Source organism: Ochotona princeps, chromosome 20 (genome assembly GCF_030435755.1).
Source record: "Ochotona princeps isolate mOchPri1 chromosome 20, mOchPri1.hap1, whole genome shotgun sequence".
Taxonomy (NCBI): domain Eukaryota; kingdom Metazoa; phylum Chordata; class Mammalia; order Lagomorpha; family Ochotonidae; genus Ochotona; species Ochotona princeps.
Genome location: NC_080851.1, coordinates 39,692,647 through 39,716,440, shown reverse-complemented (window position 1 = coordinate 39,716,440; position 23,794 = coordinate 39,692,647).

The window sequence follows — 23,794 nt, the reverse complement described above, 5'->3', positions numbered from 1 at the left end:
TAGGCTTGCCTCCCTTGGTGTCTCCCTAGGTTTGTCTCCCTTGGTGTCTCCCTAGGCTTGTCCCTTGGTGTCTCCTAGGCTTGTCCCTTGGTGTCTCCCTAGGCTTGTCTCCCTTGGTGTCTCCCTACACTTGCTCCTTTGGTGTCTCCCTAGGCTTGTCTCCCTTGGTGTCTCCCTAGGCTTGTCTGCCTTGGTGTCTCCTAGGCTTGTCCCTTGGTGTCTCCCTAGGCTTGTCTCCCTTGGTGTCTCCCTAGGCTTGCCTCCCTTGGTGTCTCCTAGGCTTGTCTCCCTTGGTGTCTCCTAGGCTTGTCTCCCTTGGTGTCTCCCTAGGCTTGTCCTTTGGTGTCTCCCTAGGCTTGCCTCCCTTGATGTCTACTTAGGCTTGATCCTTTCCTCTGCCCAGGAGGCAGCACCACAGGCACTGTGTGTTCCAATGCCTGAACACATACCCCAGCCTCTGGGTCCTGAGACCCTGTCACCCCTGAATCCAAGAGGACAGGTAAGCCTGGGTTTCTTGGTGACCCCAAAAGTGGCCTCTTCCTCTAGGAACCCTATCTCAGGCCCTTGCCCTAGCATGGTTGTATACAGAGGGTACAATAGACTAAAACTTCTCAGGCCCCTGGCATACTACTCTAAAGAATGACATGGTGGGACCCAGCACAATAGCTAGCAGCTGAAGTCCTCACCTTGAACATGCTAGGATCCCATACGGATGTTAGTTCTTATCCCGGCGGCCCTGTTTCCCATCTAGCTCCCTGTTTGTATCCTGGGAAAACAGTTGAGGATGGTCCAAAGCCTTGGGACCCTGTACCCACGTTGGAGACCTAGAAGAGGCTCCTGGATCTTGGCTTCAGATTACTTGTTCTGGTCATTGTGGTCACTTGGGCAGTGAATCAGCGGGTAGATCTTCCTCTGTGTCTCTCCTCCTCTCTGTATGTATGTCTTTCCAATAAAGATAAAAATAAAATCTTTTTAAAAATGACATGGTGATGCTGTCCTTCAGGTGATCCTGCTTAGGAGCCTTCAGGCTGCCATCCTGCTGAAGGTTATCGGCACCGCCAGGATGCTGGTCTAGCGTGGTGGCACACCACAGGAGTGGCCTGCCAAGGACCGTGGCATTAGGCCTGTGTCCTGCCTGCTTCCCACTTGGTACAGAGCTGATGGCATGCCCCTTACTCTCCTTAAGAAAACTAAACCCAAAGGTTCTGGACACTGACCTGACAAGGTGTGGTTCTTATCCTCCTAGCCCCTACAGGCTCCCAGCTCTGGCATGAGAGTATGTGGAGATTGGCAGTGCAGAGCTTGGCTTGGCCCTAGGCTATTTCCTGGCAGAGCCACTAGCCAGGGCAGTGACCCTGGCATTGGCAAGCTGCAAGAAGGCCAGCCTGGCCCTGCTGAGTCATCGGATGGGAGCCACCATAGGGAGCCACCCAGAAGGCCCCTGGGGGGTAGCTACTGGATCCTCCGTGGAGACCAGGCTCTACTGATGCTCAAAGTCATGTGTGAAAGGACATGGTCGCTTTTAACCCAGACACACACACGCGCACACACACGCACACACACACACACACACCCTAAATCGTCTCTTGATGACTTATAACACCAAGCAAATGCTGTTACACAGTTGTTTTAGAGAATAGAGACAAGGAAAAGTCTGTATGTATTTGGGACAGATAAAATTTGTTCCACACCTTTTGGTGTGTGTGGAGTCCATGCTGCATTTTCCCCACAGTCATACTCTTCTCACAGCCCCAGAACTTACACCCTCAGCATCGGCATGAGCCAAGGAGCGGTCAGGCTCATGTGCCTGGCGACCACTTCGGGGCTTGGGTGGGAGTAGCTACTGTTTTATTGGCCGCGATCTCTTTTCCCCTTCCTTTATTTTTCAAGTTAAATAAATGGATATGAATTAAATCATTGAATCCCTGCCTTTGAAAACATTTGGTGCCTACTTCCCTGCCCCTGTTTTCAGCCATGGCTCCTGCCTTAGGCTTGCGTGTCATTTAGCAGCTCCAGAGGAAGAGTAGCTGAAGAGGGCATGCCTGTCCAACTTGACTTCTCCCTTGAACTTCTCTCTGTCTCTCCATCCCTAAGAGCTCACCTAGGAGCATGGTGCCATCTCAGAAGCAGTACAGTGACCATGTCTCCCATGGCTGTGGAGTGTTTTCTTGCCAGTCACAGTCATCTGTAGCCTTGCGAATGCATTAGAAGGATGGCTGGTCCTCTAGGCGACATACGTTGGAGACCCAGACAGAGTTCCTGCCTCCTGCTTTCAGCTTGGACCGTCCCTGGCTGTTGGGGTCATTTGTGGGGTAAAAAAGTGGATAGATGATCTGTCTTTCTCTCTCTGTCTTCTCTGTCACCCTGCACTTCATATAAGTAGAAAAGTAAGTGAATAAATGAATAAATACATTATATAAAAATGATTTATTTATTCTTATTGGAAAATCAGATCCGCAGAGTGAAGGGCTGAGATAAAGATCCTCCATCTGTTGGTTCACTTCCCAATGGAGCTGAGCTGATCTGAAGCCAGGATCGAGGAACATCCTTTGGATCTCCCACATGGGTGCAGGGTCCCAAGGCTCTGGGCCATCCTCTGCTGCTCTCCCAGGCCATTAGCAGGGAGCTGGCTTGGAAGTGGGGTGGCCAGAACATGAACCAGGGCCTACATGGGATCCTGGCATTTGCAAGGTGAGGATTTAGCCATTGACCACTCTGATCCATACAAACACCTGGTTGGTAGAGGGGATTTGAGTGAAAATTTTGGGGAAAACAGAATGAGGAGATGAGTTTGGGGCCAGGCACAGTAGCCTAGCAGCTGAAATTATCACCTTGAATGTGCTTGGGATCCCATATGGACGCTGGTTCTAATCCCAACAGCCCATCTTCCCATTCAGCTCCCAGTTTGTGGCCTGGGAAAGCACTAGAGGATGACCCAAAGTCTTGGGACCCTGCACCTGCATGGGAAACCCAGAAGAGGCTCCAGGCTTTTGGCTTTGGATTGGCTCAACTCCGGCCATTGTGGTCACTTGGGGAGTGAATCATTGGAAGGAAGATCTTCCTCTCTGTCTCTCATCCTCTCTGCATATCTGACTTTCCAATAAAAATAAATAAATCTTACCAGAAAAAAGAGTTGAGTTTGCTGCAAAAAGTAGGGTTTTTTTTGTTTTTTTTTTGTTGTTTGTTTTTTTTTTTGTAGATGCTGTCTCGGCCTTTGCATGACACCCCATGGGCAGAGCGTTTTTCATTCAGAGGGATATGCCAGCTCACTTGGCCCCCACTGCTGCCCAGTGAGGCCTGCACGGCTGCTGGGAGTGCCACGTCCCAGTTGAAGTTGTTCAGCATTTTTTCTTCATTGAATGTGCAGTTTTTTTCTTTAGCAATGCAAATTTACAGAGAGAAAGAGAGCAGAGACACTCCCCAAATAGCCACATCAGCCTGAGATGAGTCAGTTCAAACCCAGGAGCCAGGAACTTCTTTCAGGTGTCACACAGGTGCAGGCTCCCAAGGCATTGGGCCATCCTTTGCTACTTTCCCAGGCCACAAACAGGGAGCTGGATTGGGAGTGAAGCAGCTGGGACATGAACAGGCACCCATAAGGGTTGTTTGCACTTGGCGGTAGAGAATTAATCAGATGAGCCAACTTGCCAGCCCCTGCATGCACAGTTCTGATGATGTTTGAAGTTTAAGGCTCTGCATATTCCCACCCTCCTCAGATTTTCTCTTTGCATGATTTTCTGCTCAAGTCTTTCTGATCAGTGCATTGTATCCTAAATCCAGGGCCTGCTTTGGGCGTGTCTGGCCTGGGTGGGCTGGACTTGCTATATCCTTTTTTAGAAGTGCCCGCTCCTCTGGATGTGGTTCTCCAGCTGTTTCCATCCTCTCCCACGTCGAGGGCAGGAAGAGGTGCTGACTGAGTTGGTATCCACTTCCCATTCTTCTCCCTTCTCCATCTCCACCAGACACCTGTGCACCACCACCGTCAGCTGACTCAGTTCACCTTTCTAAGGTGAACTGGAGCCTCCCAGGAGGCTTGTCCGTGAGCCAAGGAGATTATGCACATGTGATTTATCTTGTCTAGGCAAAGTCAAACTGGTTTTAGTATTGGTCTCTTTATAGTCCCTCTCTGCCTTTTTAAAAAAAAGATTTATTTTATTTTATTGGAAAGTTATATATACAGAGAGGAAGATCTTCTGTCCATTGATTCACTCCCCAAGTGGATGCAATGGCTGGAGTTGAGCTAATCCAAAGCCAAGAGCCAAGAGCCTCTTCCAGGTCTCCCATATGGATACAGGGTCCCAAGGACTTGAGCCATTGTTCACTGCTTTCCCAGGCCACAAGCAAGGAGCTGGATGGGAAGTGGAGCAGCTGGGACACAAATACTCATATGGGGTGTTGGTGCTAGCCGGTGGTGGCTTTACCCTTTTCCTATGCCAGGATGCCAGCCCCCTGTCTCTTTCTAGAAGGACATTATGTCAGCACAAGAACTCCTCCCTACCTCCAAATACCATCACACTGGGTGGCTGATTGGGCTTCAACGTGTGCTTCTGGGTTGGTGTGGATACAACTCAGAATGTAAGCAGCTTGTTGCAGACAAACGCACATTCATTTAAAAGTTTGCTGCACTCATTGTCAGATAATGCCATGAAATTTTCAGGATTATATGGGCTTGAAATTCTATTATTTGTTCATTCACTTAAGTCTACTTGAGAGAAGAAAGAGCGGGAGAGAGAGAATCTTTCATTTGCTAGCGCCGAGATGGGGCTGATGTGAGCAGCTGAGAATTCAACTCAAATCTGCAATATAGGTGGCAGGAACCCAATGAATTGAACCATCATTGAGGCCTCCTGGTGAGCACTGGTGAGCAGGAGCTGCAGTCAGGCAGTCTGATGTGGGTTGTGAGCAGCTAAACAGCTGTCCTCACAGGGCAGATGTCTGCTTCAGGATACGTTTTCGGATGTTGAAAACTGAAGACAGGAAGACAGGGGCCTAATGCAATGGCTCAATTGGTTAATCCTCCTCTTGCAAGCAACGGAATGCCATATGGGTGCCAGTTCATGTCCTGGATACTCTACTTCCCATCTGGTTCCCTGCTTGTGGCCCTGGAAAGCAGCAGAGGAAGGCCCAAAGCTTTGGGACCCTGTACCCTTAAGTGGCTATATATTCATTTATGTAAAAGTCAGAGTTACAGAGAGAGAGAGGTGGGTAGAGGAAGAAAGAGAGAGAGAGGGAGATCCATCTTCCATCCATTCACTCCTGACAAGGCCACAACAGACTTGAGCTAGGCTGGAGCCAGGAATTCCATCTTACTCTCCCCTAAGGATGGCAGGAGCCCAGATACTTGGGCCATCCTCCACTGCCTTTCAAAGTGCATTGTCAGGAAGCTGGATTAGAAGCAGCATAGCTGGGGCTTGAACCGGCACTTCCATATGAGGCTGCCAGCATCACAGGTGGGAGTTTAATGTGCTATACCTCAAGTTGACCCCTAAATATAGGTATGTTTTCCTATACACCTGAAAGTGGTTTTGTGCAATATTTTATGCAACATTTTAAATAATCTTGTGCATGAAGTTTCTTGACAGAATCTTGGTATTAGTATGTCCTGGGTTTGTAGCATTTTAGATCTTGAATGTTCAGATGGGGGATGTTTAGCCTGCATTTGGAAACTCTGGTAGTCTCCCTAGGCTTGTCCATATTCACTGATGATATCCTTCAGTGGCTGCCGCTGTTGCAAAATCAACCCATGAGAGATTTTATTGAAGACTCCATTTCTGAAAGTTTGCTCATAATTAGGTCTTTTTTTTTCTTCTAGCTTGCTGTCCCATGCAGAGACTTTCAATTTGGAGTTTCCTTTTGTTAACATAATTACATTGTAATCTGGGTTTGACTACTCTAACACCCAAAGCCTTTCTGTTGTCACTAATGCATCTGGTCTCATTTCTGGTGCCTTATTTCCTTGTGTGCATGGTCTTTTCCACCTGTGCACACCTCACTTTTCTTGGGCATTGCTGTGTGGGATTTCCGGACAAAGCCATCTTCTAGCACACTGGATCTGGGCTCATTTCCTCCAGGAGCTCAGAGGAACGAGCAGGTGGGACCTATGCTGAACTCACAGCTTGGGTTCCTTTAACCCCTCAGGTGAGGTGACTGTGGTTGGCCAGCGGACGACATGCCAGCCTGTACTGACAGAGCCACAGTCTGTTTCTCGTGCTGTCACCTTGCCATCATTTTCTTGGCCAGTGCCAAACTGCTTTCCTGGCAGCTCAGAAGCCTGTCTCTTCTGGGCCAGGCTTACCCTACATTGTAAAAGCCTGTGGGGCACCAGCCTTCAGGCAAGATGGTCCCCAATGATTCCCTCCCTGAACTTCAGTTTCCATGCCCAGGCTTGACATTGAAGCTGACCTTCACCCTGGTCAGCAAAGGCCAGCTCATGCACCTTCCTTGCTTAATTTATCTCCCTGTGTTGGTGTTTCCACTTATACTTGACTTTTTGGTCTTGCTAGGCTTTGATGCTTTTAATAAGATGTTTTTAAGAATCCTTCTTTTACCCATGGAAATGTGCGAAATGTTCATATTCTGTTGAAATTGAAATTTCATATTGTTAAGTTGTCAGGGACAAATATCAAAAGAAACTGCATCAATGATGTAATTTATGCAACAATTTAAATCAATGACTGGGCTTTAAATGACATGGCTTAAAACCTCAGGATTTCGGTGGGGTCAGAAACTTGGGCTTGAATTAGCTGAGTTCCTTGGTTCAAGGCCCCCCCAGGGGACAGCAAAGAAGGCATGGACAGGGCTGCAGTAATCTCAGGCCTCAGCAGGATCCGAGCTCTCTGAACTCATTTGTTTGTTTGTTGGGGACATAAGCTCCCACCCAGCTGTTTTGGCTTCCTCACAGAGCATCCTGCACATGCTTCATCAGGTGGGGGCCAGTGAGAGGAGTCAGCGAACAGAAGCCACATTCCTTAGCCACCTGATCTTTGCAAGGTTGCCCCTTCGCTTGTGCTGTGCCTTCTGCCTTAAAACCCAGCTTCTGGGTGCAGCCCTCACTCCAGCACAGGAGACAATACAGACAGTACCCACCAGGTCCTAGCTCCTCCCTGCCCTGGCTTTCCTTCCGTCTTGTGTTCTCTGCAGACCCAACCTGTCTATCCACTGCCTGGCCCCCTTGCATCCTCACACAGGCACTTCTTCCTCACTTCAGGGACTGGGCTCAGGAGCCTGCAAGGGACCCTCACACTTGGCTGGCTGCTTCTTTGCTTTCAAGTCCCACCCACATCACAGACTTCTGTGAAAAAATCTCTTGAAGTATTTGCTGATGAGTTGTGCTAGGAGCTCTCTCAGTACGACTTTTCCACAGCCCTTGCACCTGATGCTGTCTTTATTTGTCTAATGGCTCTCCTCCTGGAAGGTACACCTGAGCTGAGACCTGTCTTGTTTAGTTTTCTATTGCCAGTGCTTTGACCTGAGACTGCCCTCTGGTGGGCAGTCAGTTGATACTTGATGAATACAGGGATGAATGGTTCCATTCTGGCATTCTTTTTTGTTTGTTTGTTTGTTTGTTTGTTTGTTTGTTTCCAGCTCAGTCAAATTTCTATGGCTGTAACAAAGTAGGAGCCTCATCCTGGCCTCCGACGTCAGTGCAGGCCCTAAGCACTGGGTTCATTTTCTGCTACCTTCCCAGGAACATTAGCAGGAAGCTGGATTCTAAGTGGAGAAGCTGGGTCTTGAATCGGTGCACAAATTCAATGCTGGTGCTATAGACAGAGGCTTGTGCCCATGGTGTATATTTTTATGAGCCTACCTGGACCTTAATTCAGCTGGCAGGCATGGCTGCTAGCAGGAGCACCTGTGTCCCTTCCTATACACTCTTACACACTTTTAGATTCTTGAAGTAAGAGGGACGCACTTGAAGACACAAGAGTAGGCACTGACTGGTGAGTCAGCACACGTCATTCCATCTGAGCCCGGGCTCCTGGACACCCTGGCCCTCTGGCCTTCTTCACAACTCCGCTGGTAACAGCTGGTGCCTCCCTACACCCAGCGCCTGCCTGACACAGCCAGTACCACGGGCTACATGCCAACTATGACTTGAAATTTAGTCTGACATTAAAGTTAACTTTTTACTTATTAAAATTACAGAGAGAAAAAAGAAGGAAGCTCCCATGCATGAATTTCTGCCCAGATGCTCACAGCAATGGGACTGAGTCAGACCGCAGTTGGGAGGCAGGAACGGAAGGCAGCTCTTATGTGTGTAGCAAGGTCCCAGCTGTCTGAGCCACCAATGCTTCCTCCAGGGCTGGTGTGGGAGCAGAACAAAGTCCTGGATTGCGCTAGCCAGAGGCGGGACGTGCACCCAGGCACTTGGATGACGGGAGTGAGTACTTCTCTGCATCCAAGTCACCAGGCCAGGTGCCCAGCCCGCAGCCTTCACCATTAGGATGGAAGCCTGTAGGTTCATTAGATGCAAGGAGAGTGGCCACCTGGCACAGACTTCCTGAGGACAGGCCTGCCGGCTGTCCTGGCTTCTGCCTCATGGTCCTTCTCCCTGGTCCCTGGGGAAGCATTGCTTCAACCAGCTGGGGATAATCCACTTTAAAAAAAGATTTATTTGTTGATCTGAAAGGCAGAGTTAGAGAGAGAGAGACACACACACACACAGAGAGATCCCCCATCTGCTGCTTCTCTCCTCAGTGGCTGCAGCTCTCTTATGAGGCTGCCAGGTCTTCTCCCGTTGTTCTTCCTGGTACAACTGTGGGAAGCCAGGCAGGAAGTGGAGCAGGCAGGACTTGAACCAGCACCCATATGGGATGGTGGCGTCACGGGCTGGGGTTGTACCACAAAGCCAGGGCCAAGTGTTGCGGGGTTTTCTCACATCATGTTGCTGTTGGTAAGAGCAGGATGCTGAGCTCTGAGAGAGCTTCTCAGTGGAGCAAGTACAGGGGCCGAGTTCCGCTGGTGTCCAGGTGGCCACAGTTGCTTGTCTCTCCCCAAAGCTGGCCTTTAAAGGCCCATGTCCCCATAAACCCACTGGGAACCAAGGAGTGTCTGAAGTCCACCATGGACAGAGTACACCCATCCCGCCAGCTGCTCCGGCAGGTGGGCAAACTCCCCCGGCAGGAGGTGGTTGTGGTGCGGTTGCTCCCTGCTGGGCTCAGCATCATGAGAGGTGTCTGGCCACATGTCGCTAGTTCTGGAAAACTCAAAATTCAAAACTGCAAGAGACAGTTCCCCTTGCACATTTACCAATGTCACTGTGAAGTCGGGGAAGTTCAGGGCCTGAGCTGGCCGTCACAGACTTTGTCCTGCTCCCACACCAGCCCTGGAGGATGTGCATGGCCGTGAAAGTGAAATGAGCCACGGAGCACCCAGGGTCACATTCAACCCCAGCGCTTCGCCCGGACTCACACTCTTTATTCACTTGTTCACCCATGAATCTGCGTGAGAGGGGGCTCTCTGTGCACTGTGTTTGGCCTTGGGGTTCCAGGCAGTGCTGTGATGGCAGTAGGAGCTGCTTTGTCTGCTCAGGCAGACGCCACCAGGAATCCAGTCCTGGAGTCCAGGAGACACGCAGGCAGAGTCTTTCCCTGGGTGCACTCGGGAGGTGACAGGTGTGGTGGGTCAGAGTTCCTGGGAAGTTCCGGGGTGTGATTGTGGATGCTGTCCTTGTGAGTCGGGGGGCTCTGGAGGCCGAGGCTGGGGTCTGACAACTCCCAGGATTGACCCCGTGCCCCTGTCTGGGAGTGGCACTGCCCAGACCTGGCTATGCAGAGAGTTCTCTGGGGCTGACTGGCACCTGGCACTGCAGACTCAAGCTAGATGCAGGGCAGGTGGTTGGACATGGTGACAGATGCCAGCTTTGCTTATGGTTCTTAATGGAAGCTGTTGTCCCTGGGTGTCAGCATGGGTTGGTTCCCATGACCCCAGAGAACTCAGCCAGCCCAGGCTCAGCTGACTGGTGGCCGTAAGCTCTAGGTGCCCTAACTTCTGACTCCTGGCATCCCAGCCCAGCCTCCTCCTCTCCCACTTCATCTCCTAGCATCTCTGGGCCCATTGGCTCCTGCGTCACAGCATGGTGGCCACGCTCAGGCTGCAGAGGGGAGAAAGGAGACAGCCTGGGGGCCGTATACAGCCTGCTGCTTTGCGGGGTGAGGGGACAGCCTGTCTGGTCTGCTGTCCCAGCCTCCTCCCTGAGCTTACTGTTCACATGCATGGATCACTGGCCCCTGTGGAGGGCCGCACCCTGCTCCCTAGCCCCACAGGAGACCAGTGACTTCCCAGCAGCATGTCCAAGGTCACATGTAGGGACCCTGAGGGCTGAGATGGCCTGGCAGAGCAGAGGCTCCTGTTGAGTTTGAGCCCTCAGCACCCATGCACCTGAGGGAACTGAGATGGCAAGGAGCCATACATCTGCAAGAACCCGTGGCCTTGGTGATACAGGCCGTGTGCACGGAACTCTGCTGTGTCCTCGCCCCAAGTCATGTCTGGTGTGACTATTTCAAGATGGTGCCTTCAGGAGGTGCTTCCGGCTAAGTGAGGTCACGAGGTACTAATCCCACAGGCTGGGTGTCCTTCTGAGAAAGAAAGGGACAGCAGGTGGACAGAACTTGGTTTCTTTTTCTGTCTTTGCTGTGTGGGGACACAGGAGGACCCCAGTCATCTCCAACCCCAGCAGACCCAAGTCCTGGTGTCACCTGCACCGCCAGGTCCGCAGGAGGAGGAGTGGGAGGGGGCAACACAGATCCCCCTGAGTGGTCCAGGTTTTGGGTCATAGCCTCGGGGTCTCCATCTGGTGAGGCTGGCCTGGAGCTCTTTGACCAGTGCCATGGAGTCCAGGGCTCTTTGCTGGGGACCCTGCACTTGGATCTGCCTGGGCTCCTGGTAGAGGGCAGGCGACAGGCTGGTCTTTGTCTTTGCTGATGGCTACTGTTTTCCTGCGTTCTTATGTAACACCTGCCTGGTGGATACACAGGACCTGTCCCAGGTTCTGGGGCCCAGTGGGCGAATGGGCAAGTGGGCAACCCCTGTGCCTCAAGTGAGCTGCTGCTGCTGTTGGGCAAGGGGCCCCTGAAGATGCCAGAGTGAGCACTGTGTGTCAGTGATAGGCAAGGTGGGCGGGGCTTACACAGGCACCAAGGGGTGACTGATACAGGTGGTACTGATACAGGCCCTGGAGCCCTGCCTGAGGTGGCATGAGGGCAGTCAGGGTCTGCACGTGTGGTCAGGGTAATTGCAGGCAGGGTGGAGGGTGGCATGGACTGCAGACTGGCCAGTGAGTGGAGGGTGGCAGTAGGGCCCAGAGGGCTGCAGAGGGTCCCCGGGGTCAGTGAGGAGTATGGACATGTGGGACCAAGGTGGGCACGGACAGGGTCAGGCCAAGTCGATGGATGTTTCTGAGGCTCACTGGGCTCCCGAGGCAAGGAGGGGGTCCCAGGCTTGCCCTTCCAGGTGCCACCATGGCTCCTCAGCAGCCCAGGCCTGCGTACCTTCTCCACCCCCACCAACTGCCACCCCCACCCCCACTGAGTCTCCCTACTCCTGCTCCTTCCTCTCCGGGGCCACGTTTCAACATGGCACCCAGGGGACACCACATCCTATCCCCAGCTCCCACTTGTGCTCACAGAGCCAGCAGGGTCTGTGGAGGACCTGCAGGGTGGTGGCTCCCAGCTGCCCTTGTCCCAGCTCTGTCCTGCTCTCCCCACTGTTAATAACGCAACAGGCTACCTGAGACCATCCAGGTTTTCTGAGGTCTTGGCCACACCTTCAGGTGGGTGGCACCAGCATTGCCCACCCAATTTCTAATTAATTAAGAGACCACCAATGGGGAACATCTTACTTGCAGGTTCCCGCCCAACTAGGGGTTGGTCAGGGAATGCTTAAAATCCTGAGACACTTCCAAAGACCCCTTTGGTGTCTCTCCCTCCTCTTTCGAGAGGCACCCCACCTCCCGGCTTTTCGGAGGTGCTTTCCCCTTCCCTCCCTTCCCTGCTCACCTGGTCCCTTCGCAAATAAACTTTTCTGTTTGCAACAGATTCCCGGCTTTTTATTTCTATACTAAGCTGAGGAAAGAACCCACCGGGCATTTCCGGTAACACTACCCACCAACAACTGACACAGCACTCCAAGCAGGGCTTTATCAGGGACCACACAAGTGGGCAGTGGGGCTGAGCTGTGCACACAGCAGGATGTGTGGTGGCCCAGAGCCAGCCTGTGACCAAGGGCAGGGAAGGAGGCTGGAGGGGATTCCTGCTGGAAATGGGCAGCTCAGGTGAAAGGCAATCAGGTCCCCATGCAAGCGCTGCTGGCTGAAGGGACCAAGCAGGTTCCCTGCTGAGTCTGGAACTGGCCAGGAACCACACAGGTGGGCCTGGAGGAGGACGCAGTCCAGGGGTCTGGCTCGGGTTTGGGCCAGTGTGGAGTTTGTCTGTCTGTGCTTTTGTGGGTTAAGTCAGACCTTGTGAGAGCAGAGAAAGCGCTCAGCAGGTGGGGTGGGGGTGGCCAGTCCTCAGTTCCAGGGGAAACAGCTTTACTCTGCGGGTGGGAGCTGCCAGGCTCTGCTGGGCTTGCCTGAGTGGGCAGCTGCACAGAACACCCCAGTGCAGTCACGGTGTGGAGCCCTTGGGGCACAGGTGTGGCCTGGGGTGTGTCCTTCATGTGTCCTTGACGGCCTGGGTGGAGATGGTAGAAAGTCCCTGTGGTCCAGCTGGTGAGGGTGTTCAGGCCTGAGCCCAGAGAGGCTTCACTCGGAGGCAAAGGGGCCAGAAGTGGGACGGGCTGACTTCTCTGTGGGGTGTTTGCCTCGTCCAAGCTAGCTGCCCGGAGTTGTAGATTCTGGGTGGGACTAAGAGAAAGCAAGCAGGCTGAGTGGTGACCATCGCTGCACCCTACTGGGGTCAGCACAGGTGGATGCGGCTGACAAGGAGCTGGAAGGTGCATGGGGTCTTGGGGTGGAGTCTCCCAGCACCTGTGGCTGGGAATGTCTGGGCCTCCTGCAGACACAACGGCTCACAGCAACCACACAATGGTCACACTAGGACTTCCAGACCATTCTTTGCTCCCAGTGGCCTCCAAGGAGAGCCTCCTTGCTCTGAGTCTGACCAGAGGATCCTGCCTGACTGACCCTGGGCAGCTCAGGCAGTGGGCATCTCCAGGAGGGTAAAGGCAGTTCCCAGCCTGTTCCCTAGGGAACACACCATCACAGCCCCCTCCCCATCCCCGGCCCAGTGCCTCTCCCCGACTGTTGTTTTTCAACGTTCTTCCACAGGCTGATCTTGTCGCTGTGATTCCAGCGACTTGCTGGGTTTTCCTATTTCCTCTTGACACTGACTCAGAGACGCGAGGTTGTTTTACCACTGTATGATTTTCATCTTTGGGTAGAGACTTTCTGTGGTTTCCCATTTCCTGTGTTGCCTTTGAGTTGCTGCCAGCAGCTGAGAGCATTCTTTGGATTCCATGGCTGCTTGCTGAATTATTCAATGTGTTCCCTTATTATTCCCTCTGTGTGGGCCTGTGTGGCCTCTTGCCAGGTGTGTGACTTCCATGGAAAGCTGAGAGCCTACTGTGTGTTGGCTGCAGGTGACCTTGAGGGAGAAGCTGAGCAGAGTCAGTTTGGCCCCGGATAAGCTGGCTGGCATCAGGAGGCCAGCAAGCAAGAGCGCAAGTGTGGCCAGCTGGGCAGCAGAGCTGCCAGGGAAGGCTCCGGCAGAGCAGGGGCTATGGTGAACTCATGCAGGTACACTCTGTGTTGCTGGGTTCACTCACTGTGGCACATTCCTTTAATCAAAGCACCCAGACTGGAGGCTGTTCTTTTACTGGAAACTCAGCAGGGCTACACTCACCTAAGGGCCTACCATCTGTCCCCGTCCACCCCCACAGCCATTGGTCATTCTCTCATCCATCCACCCACCCATCCGCCCTCCATCCACCTATCAAGTTTTTCATTCACTCATCTATCTATCCATCCATACAAACGTGTATATAGACTGAGCTATCAACTTGCTCATTCACTTACCTGTCTACCTATCTGTCTGGATTTCTATCAAGCCACCCATCCACCCATCCATCCATCCATCCATTCTAACATCCATCCATTCATCCATCCATCCATCCATCCATCCATCCATTCATCCATCCATCCTTCCATCTAAACACACATAATCTGGCAATTTACCTACTCAGTCAGATGTCATGTACCATCCATCTACCTATTTTCCAATCAGGCATGTACCTGCTCCCCTGCCCCCATCCATCCACCCACCCATCCAACTTCAATTTACTCATCGTCTCTCTCTTCATTCCTTTCCTTTTCTCTTTATTTTGCCCTCTTTTTCTTTATTTTCCTTCATTCCTTTCTCTCCCTCCCTCTCTCCTTCCCTTCTTTTTTTCCTTTTCTCCCTCCATCCTTCTTTCCATCTGTGAGTCCTCCACCCCAGGCCTTGTTTCAGGCCCAGTGGACACACTAGTTTCTATACTCATGGAACTCTCATCTCGATTCTTACAAGTGAACAGAGACTGGCATCCAAGGAAGACAAGGCCCAACAAAATCCACAGATGACCAACGTCATTTCAGGTGGTGATGCTTTTTATGGCAAGTGAGGTAGAGCAATGAGAGAAGGTGTCTGAGGGGAGCAGTGGACTTTGTGCCAATAACAAGGTCACCCACGCCTGGGCCAATATCTTCCTTTGTCCGTGCCACAACCTCGAAGCGAGTGCACAGGACAGGGCCAGATGCAACTCATTCAGTGTGGGATGAGCTGTGCCTGGGCCTGGGAGGCAGCAGGGTGGCCTGTGATGCAGCAGCCCGGCAGGCCAGTGGGTGTTCACATGATTTAGGACACTGGCTATGTGAGTAACGGCGCTGGTCAGCAGCCAGCCAGCAAAGCCAGGGCTAAGCAAGGCTCCATTTTCCATTTCTTGGCTGTGCTAATCAATAAAGGCTTGGACCCACTCTTGCCATTGTCATTGATTGGTTTTAGAATTCCAAAGGATGTTCATTTTAAGATAGCAGCATTTGGGGACATTTCATTATTTCCCATTAGGACACTGACAGCATCAAGTATTTTAATCTGGGGGGCTAAATTATTTAGTGTCTGGCACTGGCACGTATCATGACATATTGTCCCTCTTTCTTTGGGGGCTTCTGTATCTGGCTGCGGAGATGGCTCACTGAGGGGGGGAGAGGGAGAGAGAGCTGCCTTATCTTAGGGCCATTAAAGTGTTCTATTACTGATGATCTATAAAGGGAAGGAACAGTGATCAGACTCCACCAGGCACACTCGAACATTTGGAATATCGTTAATTTTAATGATGTAGATCAAAATCACGGCAATTATAATAAAACTTCAAGTTTGGAGGGGGATGGGAAGACAAGGAAGTGCATTCTCAATGCTCACTAATGATGGGGACATATTTAAATCACGCCAAATTGATCTTAAAGTTTTACTTAACACTCTCATCAGACGCAGGTCATTCTGGCTCATTCCGGCTCATTCCGAGTGGTGCCCAGCTTGATGGTGCCTCTTGCTCCTTGCTGGGCATCTCCAGCCTCCTCCCAGCTGGGCACCCTCTCTGTTTGGTGCCCTGAGTCAGCAGAGTCACACAACTGGGGGGACAGCACTTGCCGACAGGTGGGTGGTGGGTTTTGACCACAGCACAGGGGTGCGGAAAGCTCCATGGGGCAGCTCCGGGATCCTGTGGACTGGTAGCACAGAATGCATCACTGTATTTGTCCCAGAGGGCTTTGGCCCCGGGTGGGCTGGTGAAGGAGGCAGAGGGTGTGTGGGGCATTGTGGATGGTCTCGCGGGTCATGTGGGGACTTCCAGGGAACAGAGGATTGGTGACTGGGAGTCACCAAATGGCAATTGTGTGGATCAAGCCTTGTTTTTCAAATGCAGGAACTGGAAGTGGGGGACCCTGGCCTCTTTGGTCAAGGTTGAAATGAAGCCAGCCTGCACCTGCCAGTTTGTGGAGGGCAGGACATGGAGGAAAAGGGGCAGGGGACCAGGACAGCTGGGCCTGGGGGAGGTGTGTCACTGCAGAACCCAGGGCATGTAACACTGTGTTCCCCTGTGCCTTGGTTTCTGCTTCATTCTTTAAAAGATTTATTATTATTATGATGATGATGATGATGATGATAATGATGATGACAGATATACAGAGAGGAGGAGAGACAGAGAAGAAGATCTTCCATCTGTTGGTTCACTCCCCAGGCAGCCACAATGGCCAGAGCTGAGCTGTTCTGAAGCCAGGAGCCAGGAGCTGCCATGCAGGTGCAGGGTCTCCCATGCAGGTGCAGGGTCTCCCATGCAGGTGCAGGGTCTCAAGGCTCTGGGCTGTCCTCAACAGCTTTCCCAGGCTACAAGCAGGGAGCTGGATGGGAAGTGGAGCTGCCGGGATTAGAACTAGTGCCATATGGGATCCCGCGGCATGTGCAAGGCGAGGACTTTATCTCCTAGGCTACTGTACTGGGCCTGGTTTCTGCTCCATTCTTAGCTTCACCTGTTTGCTGATGTCTTCTCTGCCACCTCCCCCCGCCCCAGAGTGGGGTCTCTGTCCAGTATTCTCTGCTGTACCATCCTCTTGTGATCCTTCAAAAAGCTCTGCGAGATGAGCCCCACACAAGCTCACAGCTTTTCCTTGCATCAGAATGAACATCTTCGAATACCATTTTGTAGGGTTACTCAGGCGCTCACAGTTACGAGCACCTGGTGCCATTGGGTAGTACTTGTGGGTCATCTTCCCCACTCACATGCACTTCCCACACGTGGGAGGACTTGCCTGAGTTGCAGGTGTCTCTCTCTAGTTTCTCTCTAAATGCTAGACTCCTAGCAAGCCCTCAGGCCAAGGGCCTGGATGGTGGAAGGTAAGTGGATACATGTTGCTCACAAGGGGAAAGCTGGCACTCCAGTCTTCCTAGAAACGTGGACCCAGCGTCCGTGGTTGGGACACAGCACAAACAGCAGCATGACAACGGTGACAATAATGGCCCATGTTTGTACAAGGCTATGTTCACTTACCTTTGTATTTGTCAATCTTCTCTGGCTGCCATGGCAACACAACTAGCATAGCCGAGGAATCCCCACTTCAAAGCTGTAAGCTGGGTCTCAGGATGCCTGATGTGTGGGCTGCCAGTCCAGGCTTGCTCGTGGCCAGCCCCGTTTGAAGGTTCCTCTGACACAGCAATGACCTGTGTTCATCATGGAGGACACAACATATGGAAACCCCTGGCTGGGGTTGGCAGGAAGTGGCTCTCGGGAGTCCGCTGCAGATCTTTATCCACAGGCACACATGCATGGTGCTGTTGTCTTCCGCCACATGCTGGCCACGAGGGGCCTGTGTGTAATTGGTGAGCAGGTCCCATTGGGTGGCTCATGACCAGTGGAGCTTGGGCTGATGTGGACTCTGAGTGCAGCACAGGACAGGCCCATGTGTGGCTGGCAGGTCCTCTACATTGCCCACAGGAATGGACAACCCAGGGACCCAGTGGCACCTGGATCACCAGCAGCTGAAAACCAGGTGGTGAAAGACCCCAGGCTCATGACACAGAAGCGGCTGCTGTGACAAGGCACGGTCCACCTGCCACAGCAGTGACCCACTCAGCGTACCTGTTCCTGGTCCACCAGCCTCTGTCCTCTGCAGGCAGGTGAGTGACAGCAGCTGAGATCCATCAGCCCTGAGGGCAGTCCCAGCTGCCCTTGACCTGAGAACTGAGGAAAGGTTTGTCTAAAGCGGGTGTGACCCAGGACGTTCGCACCCCTTGGCTGACCTGGGGAGCAGTAGACATTAGGGGAGCTCCTGGCCTCAGGCTGGTGTCCTTCACGTCTCCCATGAAAGCTATTTCACCGCAGGGCTGGGAGAGCACAGGAGGGTGGTGCTCACACCCACAGCCCAGGGAATGTTCCTGCTGGGGTCAGAGCACCAGGGGTCAGGGGCCAGCTCCAAGTGGTGGGCAGGTCCTGGCAAAAGACAGAAAAGAGTGAGCACCTGGCCTTCCTGCCCCGCCTCGCTGGCCGGGTAGGTCCTGTTTGTTCCAACCTCACCCTTTCCACACTCTTCTGCCGCAGTGCTTTGATGAAAATGGGGCTACTCTTGTGGGTGTTCTTGGTTGTTATTTACTGTGACTGTGACAAGATGGCCAGTCACTCCAAGTTACAAGGCAGCAGTGGAGAACGGTTAATTAAGGCTGACGGAGATCACACTTTGTAATTGACATGAAGAGCTTTCTGCTGGAGAAAAGTCAACAATTTCCAATTAGCGTCAGATGCACGCTGACTCCCCGTCAATGGCCGTGACATCCTTCCCATAGCAGTGGACCAGGTCACCTGATATTGCGGGGACCTCGGGCCCTTCGAGGCAGTGAGGGAACCCGGGGGAAATGTCCCTGAGTTGGGTGCCTGGCTCCTTGGAAGCAGGCAACGGCTTTGCCTGTCTGGGACCCCACACAGCTCTAGTTTCTGTGAGGAGGTTCCTCTGGACCACTGGGCAGCAGGTGTGGCGACCACAGGGGAGAGAGCAGGGACAGGGGGTTCCAGGGCCCTCTCGCAGGGGAACATGGGCAGAGTCACTGCCCAGCCTCTCTCTCCCTCCTCCCTCCTGCCCTTCCTTACCCCCTACCCCGCTTCCTCCTTTCCCCCTCTCCCCTCTCCTCCCCTCACTCTCCCTCTTTCTCCTCCTCCCTCCCTACTTCCTTCCCTTTTCTTTCTCAACCTCCTCTTTCTCGACTTCCTCTTTCCCTTTCCTCCTCCTGGTCCAGCTCTCGTTGCCCAGGAATTTATCAAATCCAACGGACTGGAAACTGGTGTGTTTACATTTATGTTTTGGGAAGGTAGTCAGAGGGATACGACAGAGATCGTCTGCTGGTTCACTTCCCGGAAGGCTGCAATGGCCACTGCTCTCCTGTGTGGGTACAGGGGCCCAGGCACTTGGTCCACCATCTGCTGCTTTCCCAGGTGTGCTGTCAGGGAGCTGGATGGGAAGTAGAGCAGCTGGGATTTGAACCCATGCCCATATGGGATACTGAGTGTGGTGGGTGGTAGGTTTACCTGCTACACACAGTGCTGGGCCAGCCCCCAATGTACAGGACTTAAACACAGTGTTGGTGGGGAGGAACCTTGACCACAAAGTTGCTTGGGAGCTATACAGTCGGGGAGCTGCAGGGTTCTTTGCATGTCAGAGTCAGTGGGTCCTAAGCAGGTTCATCGGGGACACTCCTGTTGGGGCGACGCAGGCCTGGAACTGCAGGAAAAGCCATTGGCCTCCACGTGGGAGCTGCCATCCAGTAAGGGAGCACCTGTCCCCTTGAGCTGCTTTTCCCAGACTTGGATCCCTGGGGGACTCCCTGCGGAGCGGCCCCACGGTGGGGGCAGGGTCTTCTGCCAAATCCCAGAGACCAGGAGGAGCCACCCCCATCCCCGTCTTGGGCCTTCTCCCTTCTGAGTTGGGGGCTCAGGAAGAATCCCATGGCCCCCTTGGAACAAGGGGTGCTGACTGGGGACACAAAGGTCAGCATTAGGGAGCTCTACCACCTGCCCCTGGCTTTTCTGCTGGAGCAAGCGAAGCAGAAACAGCAAAACGACTTGTCCAGAATGTTCTTTGTATTTGCACAATGGCCCATGGCTAAATAAAGCCCAGGGAGACAGCAACCTCCTCACTTCGACTGGATTCCACGGGGCCACTCCCTGAAACCCCACGCAGGCTGACAGCCCCCATAGAAACCCACTCCCCCAAGGCCTCTGCAGGACCCTGGCTCCGAGGGGCCGCTCCCATGCCCCAGTGGAGGCTGCATGGACAATCACATGCCAGTCTAGCCTGAGACTGTGTCCAAGCAGGAGCCTGGCCCCACCCAGCTCCTTCCAGGCCTCAGCAGAGTTGCTCCTGCTCGCCCACAGCAGGCCTCCCTCCATCAGGCTGCAAGGGCCTAAGCCCAGCAGGAGCTTTCATGGCTCCAGGGCGAGCTGGGCTGCCCCCATCTGCCTGAGACCTGCAGACTGGAGGGGCCAGGACATGGACTCATGCCTGAGCTTCTGCCCGTGTGGTGTGGGTGGACAGGGCTGCAGCTCATGCTCCAGGCCCCATGTTCTACTGTGGAGACATGACACCGTCATCCACCCACCCAGATGTGGGGCACCCTCAGCTTCCCAGGGCCACCACAGAAGTATTCACCCTGTCGCACTTCCAGAACAGACAGCGTGATGTCCAAGGCTGTTGACATCTCAGGCAATTGTCTTCTTCCCAGAGACTGAGCAAGGGCCTGAAGCCCCACTGCCCTGGCTTCCCCAAAGTTGGATTTGTTGGTTAAAAACTCCCAGGTGATCAGGACTGGGTCACTGACTGAAGCCCTGCTGGTGAAGAGCTTTGCTGGCAGTGGGGCTGCCATGGCTGCAGGCTTGGCCTCTGCGGTCAGCAACCAACCGGCGAGGCTTCCTGGAGGCTCCCTGGTGCTGAGCAGTCCCTGGTACAGCTGTGTAGGAGCAGCAGCAGGGGCAAGAGACGGCCTCCTCCCAGGGAGGGGACCCTGAGGGCTGCCAGGGCTTCCAAACCTGAGGGTGCAGGCCTGGGTTCCAGTGGGGGGGTCAGGCTCTGCTGTTTTGACCCGGCAGGAATCAGCTGTGAGCCTGGAGGGCTCCACCTTAGCAATGCGGGGGTGGGGCTCACTATGGGGTCTCTCCAGGTGGCTGCATCAACATCATCCTTACCCCCACTGCAGGCGTCAGCATGGCAACAGCAAGAAGCCCTTCAGGGCCTCCATCCTGCACCCACAGCCCTCAGGACCCCCACTCCACTCCCTGCAGCTAACTGGACAGTTCTGGCTTGCCAGGCAGATCGCCCAAATCAGAGTTGCTCACAGGGGACTTTTCTTTCTTTCTTTTTTTGGGAGAAACACTGACATTTCCCAAAATAGTGGTCTTTTATTCAATTGACAGTAAGTTCAGGAGCTGTTCAACACAATTTGTGCCTAGTGGTTGGCAGGCAGGCAAGGCAGGTGGCTGGCTGTGTTGTGTGCAGGCATGGAGAGGGTCCTGCTGGTGCCAGCTGCACATGCCACCCTGTCCCCTGCAGTTGAGCTGGGCACTTCAGACTGCGCATGCAGCTCTGCCACTCTGTGGCTCATTTTAATTTCCTTTCCCATGGAAAGAAATGTTCTTTGTTCATTTTTCCATCTTTCTGGCCACAAGATGTGAGTCAGAGATGAAAGCTGCGTTGTCAAAAGTGGAGTAAACACACACACACGCACACACACAACTAATAAGAATGACACTTCCTGTCTTTGAAGCAAAGCTGAGAGAACCAAAAGAACATGAAACAGCAGGTCACAGAGAGAGGGGGTCCGTGCACCCAGAGATGCTGCGGTGCCTGCCTGAAGTTCCTGAGAGAAAAGCCGCTGAGCAAGACACCAGGCAGAGGGGGTCACGGCACCAGCATCACAGCAGCTTTAGAAACTTGGAGGTGCCGTTCTAGGGAGTGGTCAGCCCCTCCTCCTGCTGACTGTAAGAGGACGCCGCCAGGCACCTCTGTCGTGTGTCCAGGGCAGGTGCCTGGTGGCTGACCCCAAGCTTGTGGGCAACCCTCGTGCTCCACATCCTTGAGACCCCATTACATTTCCCAAAGAGACAGTGCCTTTCTGGGGCTGTGGGTCCAGCCACTGATTTCAGTTCTTCAGCAGTGGGCTCCTGGGGAGCACTCATGGGCAAGGAAAGATGACAGGGACATCTCGGCTGCCTCCTTCCAAGCCTGCAAGCAGATCACCAAAGACCCCACTGAGGGAGAGCTGTGTTGCCAGGCAGGGGCTGCATGCTTGCTTCTGCTGGCTTCCCCAAAGTTGGACTTATTGGTTAAAAACTCCCAGGTGATCAGGACTGGGTCACTGACTGAAGCCCTGTTGGTGAAGAGCTTTTCTGGCAAAAGCAAGGGTGACGACGCAAGTTTTCAGCAGGAGAAACTGGTTTCCCCGTGGACGTCTGTCCTTGTCTGCTTCCTCCTCTTCTCCCATGATGTGGAAACATTTGAAACCATGACAGTACACCAAGGGTGCCGTGGGAAAAAGCCTGAGTGGGCAGAGATGCCAGGGATTCCTCAGAAACTGCAAACCATGCACGGCCAGGGCTGCATGTGTGTGTTGGGGGAGCTGTCTGAGCCCATTGAGGTCTGTGAGCCTCCCAGGGTTTGGCAGAGCAGAGTCCATCTGCCTTCACAGCTACCATGGGCTCTGCACACAGGTGGAGCTCCTGACCCCTGGAACCTGTGAAAGTGGCCTGGCTTGGAAACAGCATCCTTCAGGTACGATCGAGTGTAGCCGAGTCTGCAGGATGAGTCCTGGAATCCACCTGTCTGGTGTTCCTCCGGAAATCAGAGGTTCTGACCAGAGGCACACAGGGAGGAGGTGTGGGAGACTGGAGGCAGACACTGGGGTCTCTGCCAGGATGGAGGGCAGCCCCTAGAAGCAAGACTAGCAAGGAGGGCTTCTCTGGAGACCCTGACCTTGATCTTTAGATCTGTGGGAGGACAGTCATCTCATGGCGAGGGACTCAGCTAGAGGGACTGCAGCAGGGTACCGTGGGGAGTCTCACTGTAAGGTCACAGTGGAAATTCCTCATTTTCTCCTCACATCCATGCCTCGACCACCCTCACTCAGCCACTGCTTAGGGCAAAATATCCATGAGCTCAGTGAACAGGATGGCCCCTCCTACTCCTCTTTCCTTCTTCCTCAGGCATCCAGCCTACCAGCAGGCCTGCAGGTTCTGCTCCAGGCATGCAGATACTAGCTGTCCTTTGCCCCAATGCCTTTGTCCAGCTTCATCCTCTGTTCTTTAAAGAATGACCGTCTAGTCATTGTCCTGTTTCCCATCCTGCATTTGCTCTTCCATCTCTTACATGCCATCTTTTAAGACGGGAATCAGCTGGCCCCATGCTCTACTCTCTCCAACGATCATCACCCTTTTCCCCAGGGCCACACCCACAGCCCTCTTCGGCTCCCGGTGTTGCTGCTGCTGCATCTGACCTTGATGCTCACAGATACACACTTCTCCTGCCTGTCCTTGGTAAGGCCAGCCACGTCCCCACGGATTCTCCACTGAGGACTGAACTCTTGACGCTTTGCTCCCGCACGTGCACGCACACACACATAACCGCCCACAACCCTCTTCCCCATAGCATAATTTGTGGTTAGATCAATATCCAGCATTTACATGATTATGTAATTATTATTCACAGCTGAGCCACCAAGTCGTTCTGTGATTGCATTTCCTGTCCTCATCAGCTCTGTGTTTTCCTAGAGTGAGGACAGAACAGGACTTCCATGTGCACCTGTCACTCACTAAGGAGCCCCACATCATCATGAAGCAACTTGTAATTTTGGTCAGAAGTTTCGAGTCATCCAACAATTGCATTTTTACTGCAAGGACACAATGACACACCCAACATTTCCTTCCTCCTGTGCCATACGTCGATTGCTGTGGAGGATGGCTGCAGAGTCCTGGCTGTTCAGGTCACATCCCCAGATTCCAGGTTCTGTCTCTCAGGAGTCACATCCGGTGTGGGGCCCAGCTGTGAAGCACCGGGTCACAGCTTAGCTGGGTATAGAAGGTGTCTTCGTCCATTTTCTGATGCTTTCATGGATACCACTGACTGGGTAATTTGCCATTTCTTATTATCCTGGAGGCTGAGAAATGCCAGCTCAAGGCCAGGGTCCAGGGAAGATCTCAGGACCTGCTTGCAGAGTACCTGGTGCTGCAGGTGCTTCTGGGATGACAAGGTAGATGCTGCTAACTCTAGTTTGAGCTCAGGCCCTTTTTC